This window comes from Cervus elaphus, chromosome 30 (assembly GCF_910594005.1).
Source record: "Cervus elaphus chromosome 30, mCerEla1.1, whole genome shotgun sequence".
In the NCBI taxonomy this organism is placed as follows: Eukaryota; Metazoa; Chordata; class Mammalia; order Artiodactyla; family Cervidae; genus Cervus; species Cervus elaphus.
The window spans coordinates 65,301,066-65,316,167 of record NC_057844.1 but is presented as its reverse complement, the minus strand read 5'-3'; the positions used below and the strand labels follow the sequence as shown (position 1 = coordinate 65,316,167).

Sequence of the window (15,102 nt, the reverse complement as noted above, 5' to 3'; positions counted from 1 at the left end):
TTTTCGGAATCTTGTAAGTGATCTACTTTGCCTCTTTCTGTTGACTCCTGGAAAGCTCAAATTTAATAGCTACTCTGTCTTTCAAAGATTACAGAGTTTAAAAGAATCCATTTTTTTTTTAATAATAACCCAAATCCAGGTTTAAGTTTAATTTTTCAGTTGCTACAACTTCATGGTTAAATGCTATCTCATTGTGCTGTTTTACAGGTATTCCTGGAAACAGTCTTGAGTCTCTCAAATCATGGGGGAGGGTGAGAGGCAAAAGAGGTGAACAGGAACTAAAAAATGTAGAACTTCTTAGCTGTGGTAAATGGATAAACATCAGGTAAGGTGAAAATAAATATATAAAATATAAAATAGTTACTTTATTCACAGACTTGTGATAGCAACATTGCTCAGTGGTGTCCAACTCTGTGACCCTACGGACAGTAACACTTCAGGCCCCTCTGTCCCTGGGATTTTCCAGGCAAGAATCCAGGCAAGATGGAGTGGGTTGCCATTTCCATCTCCAGGGGAGCTTCCCTACCAGGGATCAAATCCACGTCTCTTGCATTGGCAGGTGATTCTGAGCTATGAGGGAAGCACATTAGAGAACATTAATATGGAGTTAAAAAAAAGATTAGTAATACAAATAAAATATCTTTAATCTTCAGGATCCATTATATAATTAATTGGAAAGTTATTCCACTGAGTTAGTGGTTTCTGCTCCAGTTTTTAGTTCTAACATCTTTCTTTGATGCCCAAGTAAATGCCAGAGACAAGAGTAGTTGCTTAAGAAATAGATGTAGACAAATGCCAAGTTGATCTTTAATAATTCACAGTCACACTGAGCTCTGTTTAACTACACTATATATTACATGTGTATTATGTCAATAAAGGTAAATAAATACTTACTAATTATTTTTTCTTGTATCTCTCTTTGAATTTATTTTGCTATCAGTTCATTATTTATTTTAGCTTTGTCTAACTATGCTAACTTATTGTGTGACTTATTGACTAACTTATTGTGTGACATTCATTGTTACTTTTTTCTGGCCTTATTTTCTCATTTGGAAAATAAATAGAGTGGATGGTTCCTAAGGTACTTCAGTAAATAACATATATTTTTCACTGCCTATCTACTTGAAAAGTGGGCACATGTTTCAAAGAATACTCCACTGAGTATTCAGGGCTTTTCTGCCTCAGGTGTCAAAAATCAACCACAATTATGTTTATATATAAGCTCTACAAGTATCTAACTGAGGCTACATTTGTCCATCTTATCAGTGGAAGGGAGAGCAACAGGCAAAGACAGTCACATCTTATAAATAAATACACTGTCGAGAGAACTGAGATGACATCATTCAAACTCCTGGATCCAGACATGTCTGAAGTCAGATATACTCATAGACTTCTCTATTACATGGGTCAGTAAATTCCTTATTTGCTTAAGTTAGTTTCATTTTAATTTTTTTTGTTTTTGTTTCTCAAGTCCAGATTACGATAACCTCCATCTCTATAATTGTATGACTTTTCCACATAAAAACTACTGAAGTCACTTCATAATTTAACCTGCATTTAAGTGACTATTACCCTCATCATTTCTTTGAGTAAAAGGAAAAGGAGGGTTCTGAGCTCATGTAGCTCATAGACTGGAAATGGAAATAATCTTGAAATGACATATTATGGTACAAAAACTTGGTATTTGAATTAGATTTTTGGAGAATAAATAATCTCAAACTAATATATATGTCCTAAGTAACCAAAAACTGAACATTAAAAAGCTGCACAAAACGACTCACAATTTATTAAGGTAGATCTCTTTAAGTCAAGAAATGGTGATTCCCTCTAATTTGGGGCCATTAAAATCTGTTGCACATCTAATACACAGGCACAGGAGTTTAATTTTATCATTCTACTGATTCAAGCCAAACCTACTCATGAATACGACTTTGTATAATTTTCTCACTGGGATCATTTCCTGGTGTTATTTGCGAACATGAAATCTTTGTGAAAGTAAGCTTTCACCAACCGAATGAGGCTTACATCAAGTCCTAAACCTAGAGCAAACAAGTAGACTGTTCTCAGAACATTTTCTTTGGATTTGTAATCAAACAGATCTACGTCGAAACAGCCAAGTACCACTGCTCGAAAACAGAAAACTCTTATTTAAAAATAAAGAGGCACTTTTTCTTTCTCCAAGTTAAATATGTTCTACTTTTCTGACATAACTCTTTCTCAATTTACCCTAAGACAGATTAACCATATTTTAAAATTATTTGCCGTTAATATTTGGGAAATTCAAGTGTTTTACTATTTCATAATCTAAAAGCTTGTGCAATATTTGGATGTTTAAATTGTTCCCCCTATTTCATAGGATGCCAAGGGTGGCTGAAAGGAAATTGTCTTAAAATACTGACTTTTATGATTCTAAATAAATAAAACTCCTTTTTTACTGATTGTACCAAGTGTTAAAAATCTCATAATGTGCAAAATTCTGTAAATTTAAATAGCAGTGTTCTGAATATATATTTAAATATAGACTTTAGACTTCTGGAATGTGGCTTATTTTGTTTTACATCCATTATTATTCTGGAAATAACTGAAATAGAAAGCAGTGCAGATTTGTTGTGTGTGTCTTTTGAGGCTCTGTATTCAGAAACACTTCTGAGTACTGGATCATGGAGCTTTATGAGTTTTTGACTGGGTGGGTAATCATGTGAACCAAGTTGCTGAATCCTTCTAGAGGAGAAAATCTGGAAATGCAAAGGAACATCGTGAAGTAAATTTTGTAGCATCCAAGGATATGCACCCAACATTTCCAGCACATCCTATTTCAATTTGTTTTTGGCTTGTGTAGACCAGTCTCAATGTAGAGACAAAACATGGAAAATGGTTAATCTGATTTGACATAAAATAGGAATTATGACATAGCCAAAGACGTTTACACAAGCACACGTCATTAATCAAATATGGAGAGGCAGCTGTATATTCAATTAGGAACAGTGGCTCCTCTGGTTGTTAGGAGGTCATGAGAACCTCAGCTTGAATTTTGTAGACTTGCTTTTAACATTAAACTTAACGCTTCCAACTGCCTGAATGACTCTTATCCTTTATATCCTGGGTTGAACGAAAAATCTCAACCTGCCTTACAAGCAGTTGACAAAATAATGTAAATTTTAAAAAATTAATTTCACAGGCAGATTTTACATTGTGTAAGATACAAATGCCCTAGGTAATATAGATATATATATAGAGAGAAAGTTAGCCAAAACGTTTGTTTGGGCTTTTCCATATGATCTTATGGAAAAACCTGAAAGAACTTTTTGACCAACCCAATATATATATATAAAGACTTGATTCTATGGATAAATAACTTTAAGTGGACTTCTTTCAAGATCTAAGGCAGACTGTTTTATATATTAATTTTCGCTTTTGAAGTTATTTTATATTTGAATGAATTATCCAAAGACATTTTTTCTAAAGACAGCAATGAATGAAAGTATCACAAGATTAAAACTTCTCTGCTGAAAACTGTATTTTGTTTTGACTAACAGAAGAGAAGACCTGAGGATGCTATCATATGTGTTTTGTTCTGCTGAAACCATGTTCTGTGAAAACTAAATATGATAATGGAATTGAGACTTTATTCCATGTCCTCATTCAGCCAATTCAGGATAAAGTGAACAAACAATTACTTCTGTAGCAAGTCTGAACATCTTGTGATATAAAATGCATTTTAAATAAGTATGTCTTAATTTGAAATAATACTTTATGATGTTCCTATGAACTGGCATCTTTATGGCAATAGCTTGTCATATCTAAGCAAACTCACTTTCCAGGAATACTTTTTTCCCCACATCAAAGACCAAAGGAAAATGATTCCTGTTTCAGAAAATCTGTTCTGACTTTGTGATGATTCTCTTTCAGCGTTCTGGACACAGACTCTGGAATACATATGGCCATTTATAGTCTCTTCTGGGCACGAGTGGGGTGCTATGCCTAGATATATTACATCTGTTTCCATTTCTCACTTGGATTGCCTGACTAGATTGGGAGGTGACTCTTCATAGTACATTTGCCATGCTGAATGTCTCCTGAGGGCGCACTTTAATTTAAGGCCATGCTTGTGAAGTTTTAGTGGATATCTTTGAATGTGAAGTAGAGTACTCTTCTCATTTTTACAAAGTTCCAGGCATAGGATCATTCTAATAGTATGTTAGCTTTCAGCTGAGTTTTCCTACAGTACATGGTCACACTCCACCGAAGATCATCGTAAGACAAATGGAGGTCATGGGGAATCCAGAGCGGCATTAAATGATTCACAGCTGTGTTGGATTATGTGGTGATGTCTCTAAGTGTTGGACTGAGTCTATATCACATCAAACATACAGTGAAAAAGTGCAAAATTTCGCTCGTCAGCCACATGGCTTGCATGCAACTGGGCAGACCTGTCAACATAGGGTGAAACATCTGGGAGTCTTAAGTGTGGTTTAACTGACATCATGAAAGAAGACATTCATATGAATAGCTAATTTTAAATAACTAAATGAAAACAAAGATGCTTTTAATGCTAAGCGGTCATAGTTTTTGGCCTCATATTTATATGAAGCGGGGTGGAATGTTTAAGTCACACTGCCATGCAGATGTGCAAGCGGAAAAAAGAAAACTGCTTTTTTTATTTTGTCTGTCATCAAACTAGTCTTCCTTCTGAGCCCTCAGCAGTCAGCGTGGGAAAGGAGTGGAGTAAGCTGCAGAGTTAGCACTGACCTAAGAGTCTTGTTGGGCTGGAGCTGTTTCTTTTGGATCTGATGTGAGCTTCCTGTGCTTTGTATGATTATTTTCCTGTGTCATTGGAGGTGTGTGTAGCTAATGAGCCCTCAGCTAACAGGGTAAGGATTGAAGTCCTCAAGTGTGGTGCCTTGCAGCCCCCCTCAGGGTCTTTTGAGCCTCTTCCATCTGCCAGTGGTTGCTAAAGCTTGTCGTCAGTCTGTCTTCCTCCCTCCCTGTTCAGGTTCCACAGTGCTCCCTGGTTTATGTCATTCATCTCGTTTCCGGCTCTACTTCCCAGGCACGTTTCATCCTGGAGGTCTGTCCTGCAGCCTCCATGTCAGTGTTGCAGTCTCCACTGACTCTCCAGTTAGGTCTCTCAGCTACGCCAGGTTTCAACCATGCCATCAAGGAACCGAGAGGACTAGGAAAGTCAATGTGGTACGAACTACTGCCCGGAAGTAGAGCAGGTAGTTATGGGTGAACACACAAAGCAAGCCATTCCTGGGCTGTCAAACTGCAAATGAGGGCAGGAGGCTGCTCTCACCCCATTGTTAAATCATTTAGCCAAAGTTTCTTCCTTTCTCTGCCTTGAAGTGTAGAATTGGAAAACTTGAACATGCACCTGACCTACCCAATCTTTATCCAGCCTGATTTACCAGCAACTCCCAGTCTGGGAAGTTGTGAGTTTTTCTTCCTCCTTCTCCTTCCTGAGTGGCCTCCTTCTTCCAATCTCATGAATAAGAATAAATTCCAGAGATTTTTTTTTCTAAATCATCCAGAATTAGCCATTGCTGTGTTAAAGGTGCAATAATATAACAACAACAGCAAATCCTCTTTTAATAATCCTGCTTTGAAAGGCTGCTTTCTGGATGCCAAATCCAGACTGTCCAAACCTGTCCACACTCTGCCTTTCTCTTTGTGTTCCTCCTGTGTCTGCCTTCTGCCTGTTTACTTCCTGTTTCTCACTACATGTTTTTTAGATGGGTGAGACCTCAGACTTGTTAGTCCTATGCATGTTCATGCATGCGTGCTAAGTCACTTCAGTTGTGTCCAACTCTTTGCAACCCTAAAGGACAGTAGCCCACCAGGCTCCTCTGTCCATGGGATTCTCCAGGCAAGAATACTGGAGTGGGTTGCCATGCCCTCCTCCAGGGGATCTTCCTGACCCAGGGATTGAACCCACGTCTCTTAGGTCTCCTGCACTGGCAGGCGGGTTCTTTACCACTAGTGCCACATGGGAAGCCTATTAGTTCTACACAGATATCATATATTAGTCCTACACAGATATGTAATCAAATGGTAAGCTTCACTATTAAAATAATAATTTTCAAACTTTGAAGGAAAATATTAATGGATTTGACATTAAAAGTAAGGATTTACTCTAAAAGGTTAGCATGAAAATGTTTATAGATAGATGATGGATGGGAAAAAGATATTTGAAATGTCTCAGACTAATGAAGATTAGAATATGCAAAGAACTCTTGCAAAATAACAAAGTCAGCTAACCTTGTAGAAATATGTCAAAGGATGTGAACAAAAAAACTATAGAAGGAAACCTTCCCAGATAAGGACATAAGTAAGCAAATGAAACTTGCCTAAACTCATAAGTAATAAGAGAAATATAATATCAATGAGATAGATTTTTACAGCAGTTATGTTGGAGAGAATTAAGGTATAGGCAAGGACATTGAAATTATAGAAGCCTTCATACTCTGATGGTCAAAACAAATACTATATGTACCTAGTGACCCAGGAATTCTGCCTTTTGAGTTGTATCCTAAAGAGATTCTCAAACATGTCCAACAAGATATTATTAGTTTTTCATAATCATAGCACAAGTGACTGATACCTTGATGGTTTCAAACAACACATATTTATTGTCTGACAATTTATGTGGGTCAGAAGTCTAGGTTTGGCTTGGCTGGGCCCTTTGCCTAGGGTCTGACAAAGCTGTGATTTAGATGTTGTCTAGGACTGTGGTCTCTTCTGAAACTTGAGGTTCTTTTCCAAGCTCATGTGGTTGTTGGCAGAATCCATTCCCTCACAGCTGGAGTACTTATGGCTGAATGGTTCTGCACAGTGAACAAGAGAATTGCTCTTCAGGAAGGATTAAGTTCCTCTTTTAGGGACTTTCATTATTAAGTCAGGCCCACCCTGGAAAATCTGTCCTTTGATTAACTTAAAACCAACTGATTTGGAACCTAACTACAAATTCGAAATCCTTTCCCTTTTGCTAAGTAAGGGAATCTAATCACAGGGGTGAAATTCCATCCTGTTCTGAGATCCCACCCATATTCAAAGGGAAGATTATACAAGGGTTCTTGAGGTTTATCTTAGGAATCTGTCTTCCACAGGAGATATATGCATGAGAACATTCACTGGAGCATTGTTTGTCCTGGCAAGATATTGTAAGCATTCTGAAAGGCTATCACTGGGGAATGGATAGATAAGAACTGAAAAATGTATTCCAAAAAAAATATGACATTTTTAGAATCAATAGATTTTATGTATTCAGAGCATCATGAATAAGTATGAGAAACAGCACTGAGTGGAAAAGGTATGAAGCAGAATGAGATCGATAGCATAATGCTATTTATGTATACCAAAAATGCATGTACTTTTAAATGATAGAGATTTTTATAAGGATAAAATTTAAAAAATGAAAACTAGTCATGAGCATAGAATAACAGGTCGGTGTGGTAAAGAGAATTAGAAGGGAGAGAGAGTTAGAATATGGTTAATTAAATCAATATATAAAATTCTTGGTAGATAGCATTCTTGGTACTCTGTTTGGTGTGCTTTTGATATTCATACCACATTAAGGTGGTTAGATACTTTGCAAATATATAATTCACATTATACTGCATATACAATAATATATATCCAACATAAATTGGGGTTATTTTGGTACTTTAGTACCCTGGGAAAATGCCAACTAAAGTTCTAAAAGTGACAATATATAACCCATAATACATATTGCATTTATAACACTTTTGTTTCCTGCTTTAAAAATTATTTTATACCTCTTTTTCTTTTTCATTACTCATATCTTTGTACTGATTTAATCTTTACCACATATAAAATTTTAGGAATATCTGTAGCATCCTTAAAAATTCATTCATAAATATATATTTATATGCACATAAATTATGAATGTTTTACTGTTGAAAGTCTTCATTGTCAATGTTTTTTGGCTTCAACTGGAACATCAGAAATAAAGCTCAGGTACATAGTCTTCTGGTGATTCTGTCTAGAGAAGGGATCTTCCTAGGAATAAGACTATATAGATTTGATCAGAGAGTATAGAGATGAACAGAACTTCAAATTCTCTCTCCAGGAGGTGTCTTAGTTCCCTAAATAGAACTGGATGCCTAATGATACAGTCTGTCTAGCGTGTTAATAGATTCATGAAAAAAGAGTTTTAAAATTTCTACTTCACCTCAGACAAAAACTGAATCAAAAAGCTTCATAATAGTAAAACATTCAGAAAATGTTAGTTCTTTCTGATGCCATGCCATACAAAATATATAGGAATAAAAAAGAATTAAAGTTTTTTTTTCTTCCAGATGAATGTAATTAGGGAGAAAGGCTTGCAGATTGTTTACCACAAGGGATGGTTTTCTTTCTGGAGTATATGTATGCTATGTTGGAACGGAATAATATTTTCAAGGTGTTTGCTGTTTTTTTGTTAAAATAAGCCAGTGTTCACTTTACTGATACATTAATGTATGGATTAGAAAAGAAACTTTGGTTGTTGGAGCCAGAGGATGGTATTGTCCACCCCTTCCCCCTTCCTTCTTCTCCTTTCCCACTCCTTCACTGAACACCTTATACATTCCAGGGTGCTAAGAATTATGGTCATTCACTCATAAGCTTACATTCTAGGTAGCCAGTCCACAGGGCTTTCCATGAACCTGTAACAAGCAAGAGAAGATGATGTCTTAGAGGATCTGGGAGAAGCCAGAGATGATTGAGGGCTCGAAATAGCCAGGAATGACTTCCCAGAAAGCAGAAACCATCAGAACTGGGTTTTGAAAGGTGGGCCAGAGCAAATGGGTCAGCTTAGAAAAACGTGTGTAAAGTTGGCTGCACCGTGAGAAGAGGGTTTCCCGAGAGGAGGTGTTTTGTATCCTGGGAGGAGAACTAGTACTGAAAGATAGGTGAAATGAGGGTGTGTAGACTGGTGAAGGGAGATGAGAGGAAACGGAAACCAGGAGAAGAGACAGGAGCAAGCAACTGTGAGCAACTGTGCTTTAGGATATAAAACTTAACATGAAGAATAACATTAAGAGGAAGAAATAAAGAAGTGGTCTCTAGCCAGGACCCATCACTGTTTCTGATGGGAAGAAATCAGAATACAAAGTAGACAGTGTAGGTAGAATGGCAGTGCATGTGTGCCAAGTCATTTCAGTTGTGTCTGACTCTTGCCACCCCGTGGACTGTAGCCCACCAGGCTCCTTTGTCCATGGAATTCTCTAGGCAAGAATATTGGAGTGGGTTGCCATTTCCTTCTCCAATGTGTGAAAGTGAAAAGTGAAAGTGAAGTCGCTCAGTCGTGACCGACTCTTAGCGACCCCATGGACTGCAGCCTACCAGGCTCCTCTGTCCATGGGATTTTCCAGGCAAGAGTACTGGAGTGGGGTGCCATTGCCTTCTCCCAAGTTGATACTGAGATGAATGCTATTGCTGTGTACAGAAATATACAGAATTAGGAGAAAAAGTTAACTTGGATGTTGGTATTTTAATAGGATAAAGGATGTAGAGTATTTAGAATATTTCTTCACGTACATATGACTTTAATATTTTCTACTACTCATTTGACCTCACTGTTGTTTTCTTTGCATGGTTTACCATTAGAGCTCATTGCAGTTTTTAAATTGCAAACCTCGTAGTTAAGCACAGCTCACTATGTGTTTTAATATGAGTTTTTCAAGATCAATTACACTTTCTTCATGGTTCACATATTTAAAATGATTTTATTCTAGTACATTTCCTTATTGTTGGGCTTTTTAACTGTCCTAAACAGATGTTATGAGCATGGTAGAACATTCCATGGTATTTAATCCTTTTGGAGTAATTTTTCTCTCTGGTCACTTGAGATTTAATATAATTTTCTAGAGATACTCTCTTTTATTTTTATTAAGCTATGTGATAGCAAGCCAACTAGATCCAAATAATTACCAATAAGTTGTATTTGTATGATCCTTTGTATTTTGCCAAGTCATTTCTTATACATTATGTCATCTGAAAGAAAATAGCATTTTAGATAGATAATGACATTTAGAAAGAATGCTTTATTTACACAGCTGGTTAATTTTTTTTTTCCTCATAGGGAGGTTTGTTGTAGCCAACTATTTTTCCTATGCATCTGGTTCACCTGCTTTTACAGGAATATAGTAATTCTCTACTTCTCAGTTTAAGTGACAGCAGCATTTTTGAAATGGCAGTTTAATTTAAAAGTAAAAAAAAATGTGTAGTTGTTTTCACAGGGTGATCACTTTTGTCCTTTTACTATCATCGTCATCTTTAACCTTTTAGTGAGAAAAATAGCAAGAAATCTGGTATCTTCTATGGCATTCTTATGATTTTTTCACACTTCCTCAGAAAAGCATTCACTGCAAAGAACCCAGTTTCTTTTCAAGCAATAATTTTTAATGAAAAAAAATTTTATCTGGATTTTTGACTGTCTGCTGAAAAGTTGTCACTATGACAATATCCAAGATACGAGCCCTAGAAGCTTTACATTGTTTTTAAAATTTGTTTCCATAAAATACATCTGCTTCTCTTTGAAAAACCTGAGGATAATCAGACTATCCAATTTCTGATGTAATCTTCTTCTGCAGATAAAAATACAGGTATTTCATACCCTGGTGACTAAGATGGTAAAGAATCTGCCTGCAATGTAGGAGACCTGGGTTCTATCCCTGGGTTTGGAAGATCCCCGGAGGAGGGCATGGCAACCCACTCCAGTATTCATGCCTGGAGAACCTCATGGACAGAGGAGCCTGGTGGGCTATAGTCCATGGGGTTGCAAAGAGTTGGACATGACTGACTGACTAAGCACAACAAACATAGCACATGATGTTATTGCCTTGGTAAACAACAGAAACAGCATTTAAAATCCTTCTATCTCTTCTGCCCTCTTAGTTCACCATTTCATATTGGTGGTAAATTTAAAATCACTATAGGGTCAGTTTTTATTAAGTTGCCTGTTCCTCACTTTAAACTTTGTATTGACTACAAATATCCTAGTCATTTACCACTAATAAGGCTAATATAGGGTTTCCCTGGTGGCTCAGACAGTAAAGAATCTACCCACAATACGGGAGACCTGGGTTTGATCCCTGGGTTGGGAAGATCTCCTGGAGAAGGGAATGACAACCCACTCCAGTATTCTTGCCTGGTGAATCCCATGGACAGAGGAGCCTGGTGGGCTGTAGTCCATGTGGTTGCAAGAGTCGGACACCACTGAGTGACTTAACACTTTCATTTTCACAAGGCTAATATATTTTATAATCAGCAATGCAGAGTACAGTAAATTTCAAGTCAGACATTCTGGGTTTTAGACAGAAGTCCCACCATTTAGTAACTTCTCTACATTTCTTCATCTATAAAATGGGGATAATAGTATATCATGTATCATAGAGCTGCTGTGAGGAATAAATGAGTGAATGTATAAAATGAGTATGTCCAGGGAGGGACTGCCATATTTTCATTGTGAAATAGAAGTTCCCTATAGTAATCATTTTACTATTGCATAAATTTTACTGTGAAAAAAAAGCTTGCATAATAAAACTTTATGAGACAGACAGTATTGATGTTAATAGAAAAAGATGTAATAATCAGGAGGCTGAATAACTTATCTAAAGTCTCGTGGGGATTGTTCACCCTAGCTCCAAAACTTATGTGATTTCTAATGCATACCCGTCTTATTCTATCTTGGTAATCACATAAATCACAACTTATTTATTCTTTTCCATGGGCTTTAAAAAAAAAATTGTGGGCACCCGTACTTTGAAGGCTGTTGCAAACAAATCTCAATTCACAATAAGATTATGTTCTATGAATCCATTTCTAAACCCATGGTTGATATTGTTTAATTTTGCCAGCTGAAAAAATACTAAAGGTGTACGTTAGGTTCCCAAGAGAATACAAAAATTATCTGATATGTGAAACTCTTCATTTAAAAGATATTTGGCCAATTCATTTTAGCAGTTTCCATATTTGGATCAAGTAAATATGTATGTTTGGGACAGGTCAGAGATGCTAACATACTTTAAAAATATTGGTTTATGAGAAAATGCATTCTAGGGCAAATGATAAGTGTGCAGCATAGAAGATGGAAGAAAACCCAGGCTTCCCACTGTAGCGGCACCAGCTGCTTGTTAAAAAGGGTAATTCTGCCTCTGATAGACACTGGCCGATGTACAAGCATCGCCAGGTGTACAGTGAGAAAAGACAGGGAGACCATTTGTAACTCGTTGGAACTGTTGAGGTGAATGTGTTGAATTGTGAAGTATACACATGATTATGAATTGGCTATTTTTAGGAGGAAATGCCTACATAATTCTAATTTCACAAATTGTGAGAAGGAAGCACTGGAAATACAGATAAAACCTTTGCCTGAAGTCCCAGGAATCTTTAACAAATGCCAAACGGAGGGAGAAAGTTAATGGTTCTCTTTTGCTCATTCATTATCCATTCCTTTAATAAATGCAGTGCCTGCCCTTGAGAAGTATATAGCCTGGCAGGAAGGATAGTTCAAAGGCAGTGACTTAAAATGCTAGTGCTTTGGGAGTGGGGGCAGGTGACAGGATGTCAGAGGCATGTCAGGCGCAACAAGCCTGTCTGGGTTTGAGGGCGGTGGGACAGGGACAGCACTGGTCTTAATGGGGAAGATGGCTTGAGCAGAATGCTCAGGATCATTGGGTCTGCCAGTTACTGCCTTTCTGATTTGGACAGTTCCTTAACTTCACTGCTTTTTTATTTATTTATTTATTTTTAACATTTCTCATTGTCAAATAGAGATAATAATAACAAATAGAGCTGTTATGAGAATTAAAGAAGTTAATATATGTAAAATGCTTTAGAATAAGCTTTGCACCTAGAAATTACCCCAACTACTTTAAGGACAATTATTTTCTGCCTCAACTGAGAGTTGAAAAGGAAGAAAAAGATTGTTTTCTAGGCAGAAGAAACAGCCTACACAAAAGCCTTCAGAGACAAGAAAGGGATGACGCATTTTGGGAATTGAAAAAAAATTCATTGTGGCTGTGACCTTAAGTTAGAGGCAGGAAGAGGGGAGTGAGAGAAGCCAGAGGATAAGTGAATGTCAAGTAACGAAGGGTTTTATGAGTCTTGTTAATGAGTTCAGGTTTATTCTAATGTTAATGGGAGACAACGAAATGGGGTTTAAGTAAGAGAGCAATATGATCACATTTGCATTTTGGTAGATTCATTCTGTCTGCGAGGAGGTGAGAGTGAGGGGTAAGGAATGGATTTCATAGGGGTAAGACTGAGAACAAGATGCAGTTGAAAGAGAAGGATTGTTTGGATCCAGGGGTGAGAGGAGATTTGGGAGGAAAAAGAGAGTTTCAAGTCGTGCCTCTGAAAATAAAATTGATTGTACATGGTTGTTGCTTAATGTAGGTTTGAAGGAGAAGTTAGTGTTTTTGATGATGTAGAGGCTGATTGGTGGGTGGTGAAATTCACAAAGAAGCATGGCTGGGGTGGTGGGGCATGGTTTTTTATACATGCCGTGTTTTGTGCTTCTGAAACAGTCCAACAGGGGCATGCACAGGCAATTGTATATACTAGTTTGGGTCTCAACAGAGAGTTTGGGTTGGGACATTGATTTAGGCATATATTGATATTAATATTTGATTATTGAACCCTTGGGCACAGGGTAGAACACCAAACTTAGGGTAGAACACCAAAAAGTGGATGAAAGTGAAAATCACTCAGTTGTGTCTGACTCTTTGTGACCCCATGGACTTTACATTCCATGGAATTCTCCAGGCCAGAATACTGGAGTGGGTAGCCTTTCCCTTTTCCAGGGGACCTTCCCAACCCAGGGATCAAACCCAGGTCTCCTGTATTGCAGGCAGATTCTTTACCAGCTGAGCCAGAAGGGAAGCCCAAGAATACTGGAGTAGGTAGCCTATCCCTTCTCCAGAGGATCTTCCTGACCCAGGAATTGAACCTGGGTCTCCTGCATTGCAGGCAGATTCTTTACCAACTGAGCTACCAGGGAAGCCCAAAGTGGATGAGCAGCAGGAAATAGAGACTTGAAGGAATAGTGGAGCAAGAGAAGAAAAGCCAAGAGGCTGGTTTCAGGAAAAAAAAAAAAATGTATACACATATATACAAGCATTTTAAAAAATAAGGGTGGGGTTATGTTGACAGTTGTTCAGAATTTAAGTGAAATAAAGACTGAAAAGTGTCCACTGGATTTAACTGCAAATAATTCTGAAAATATAAGCTAAAAAATTAATCTCCACCCTGTGTACTACAAATAAGATCATAAATTATACTGTGTCTCATATTCTGAATTCTATTAAATCTCTGGGTTTTTGGTTAGCCAGTATCTACCTCAGAGAGATGAATCTGGAATGATAGATAATACAAACTGTCTGACACCAAGTGAAAACCAAAAAAACTTATGGCTTAAATGAAAAATAAAATGAGTAAAAGAAAATTTTATGCATAAAAATAAATTTAGATACAAAAACTATTAGAATCAAAGACATTTTACAGTTTACCTAATCAAACAGTCTCCTTTTTTAAATGATAGAATTTCCCTTTTATTCTTTAGGGTCAATTTCTTCATTCCTTTTGAATGTGAGCTGGAGTTTAAAAATTCTTTCAGTGCTTGTGAAGCCCACATACAGAACACTGGATAAAAGTAATTTGAGTCAAGCCATTCTAAGCATGTGCTAGATAATTTTTATATATAAATGAGCAGAAAGCATCCTATACATTTTAAAACCTTTGTTATACTATCACAGCGTTGTTAAATAAGACTGGTTCTTTATGAGAATTGAAGAAATGAAGGAATCATTTCATAGGGTGAGGATGCAATATGAATAGCATCTCGCATACGTAAGAAATATACCTTTAAAACAGTGGTACTTTCTCTGCAGGATTTTTGTTTCCCTTTATATGTTTTTACTTTTGATGGAATGAAGCAAGCAGCAAGTAACAAACAACAAGAGAGACAGTCCAAATAAGCCTTAAGGAAACCTAATTTAAGCTCTTTTCTCATGTGATCTGTCTACAGTGCTTTAGAAAGAACTGTATATGCCAGTGGGTTAGAGCTATGTATTATTTTTGAATCAATCTTTCCTTTTT

General features: G+C 37.0%; 1 protein-coding gene across 1 annotated transcript in view; it reads right to left on the bottom strand.

Moving 5' to 3' along the window:
• Window positions 1–15,102, bottom strand: part of GPC5 (glypican 5) — a 1,490,288-nt gene that overhangs the window by 37,501 nt on the left and 1,437,685 nt on the right. The gene's annotated exons all lie outside the window — the stretch shown is intronic.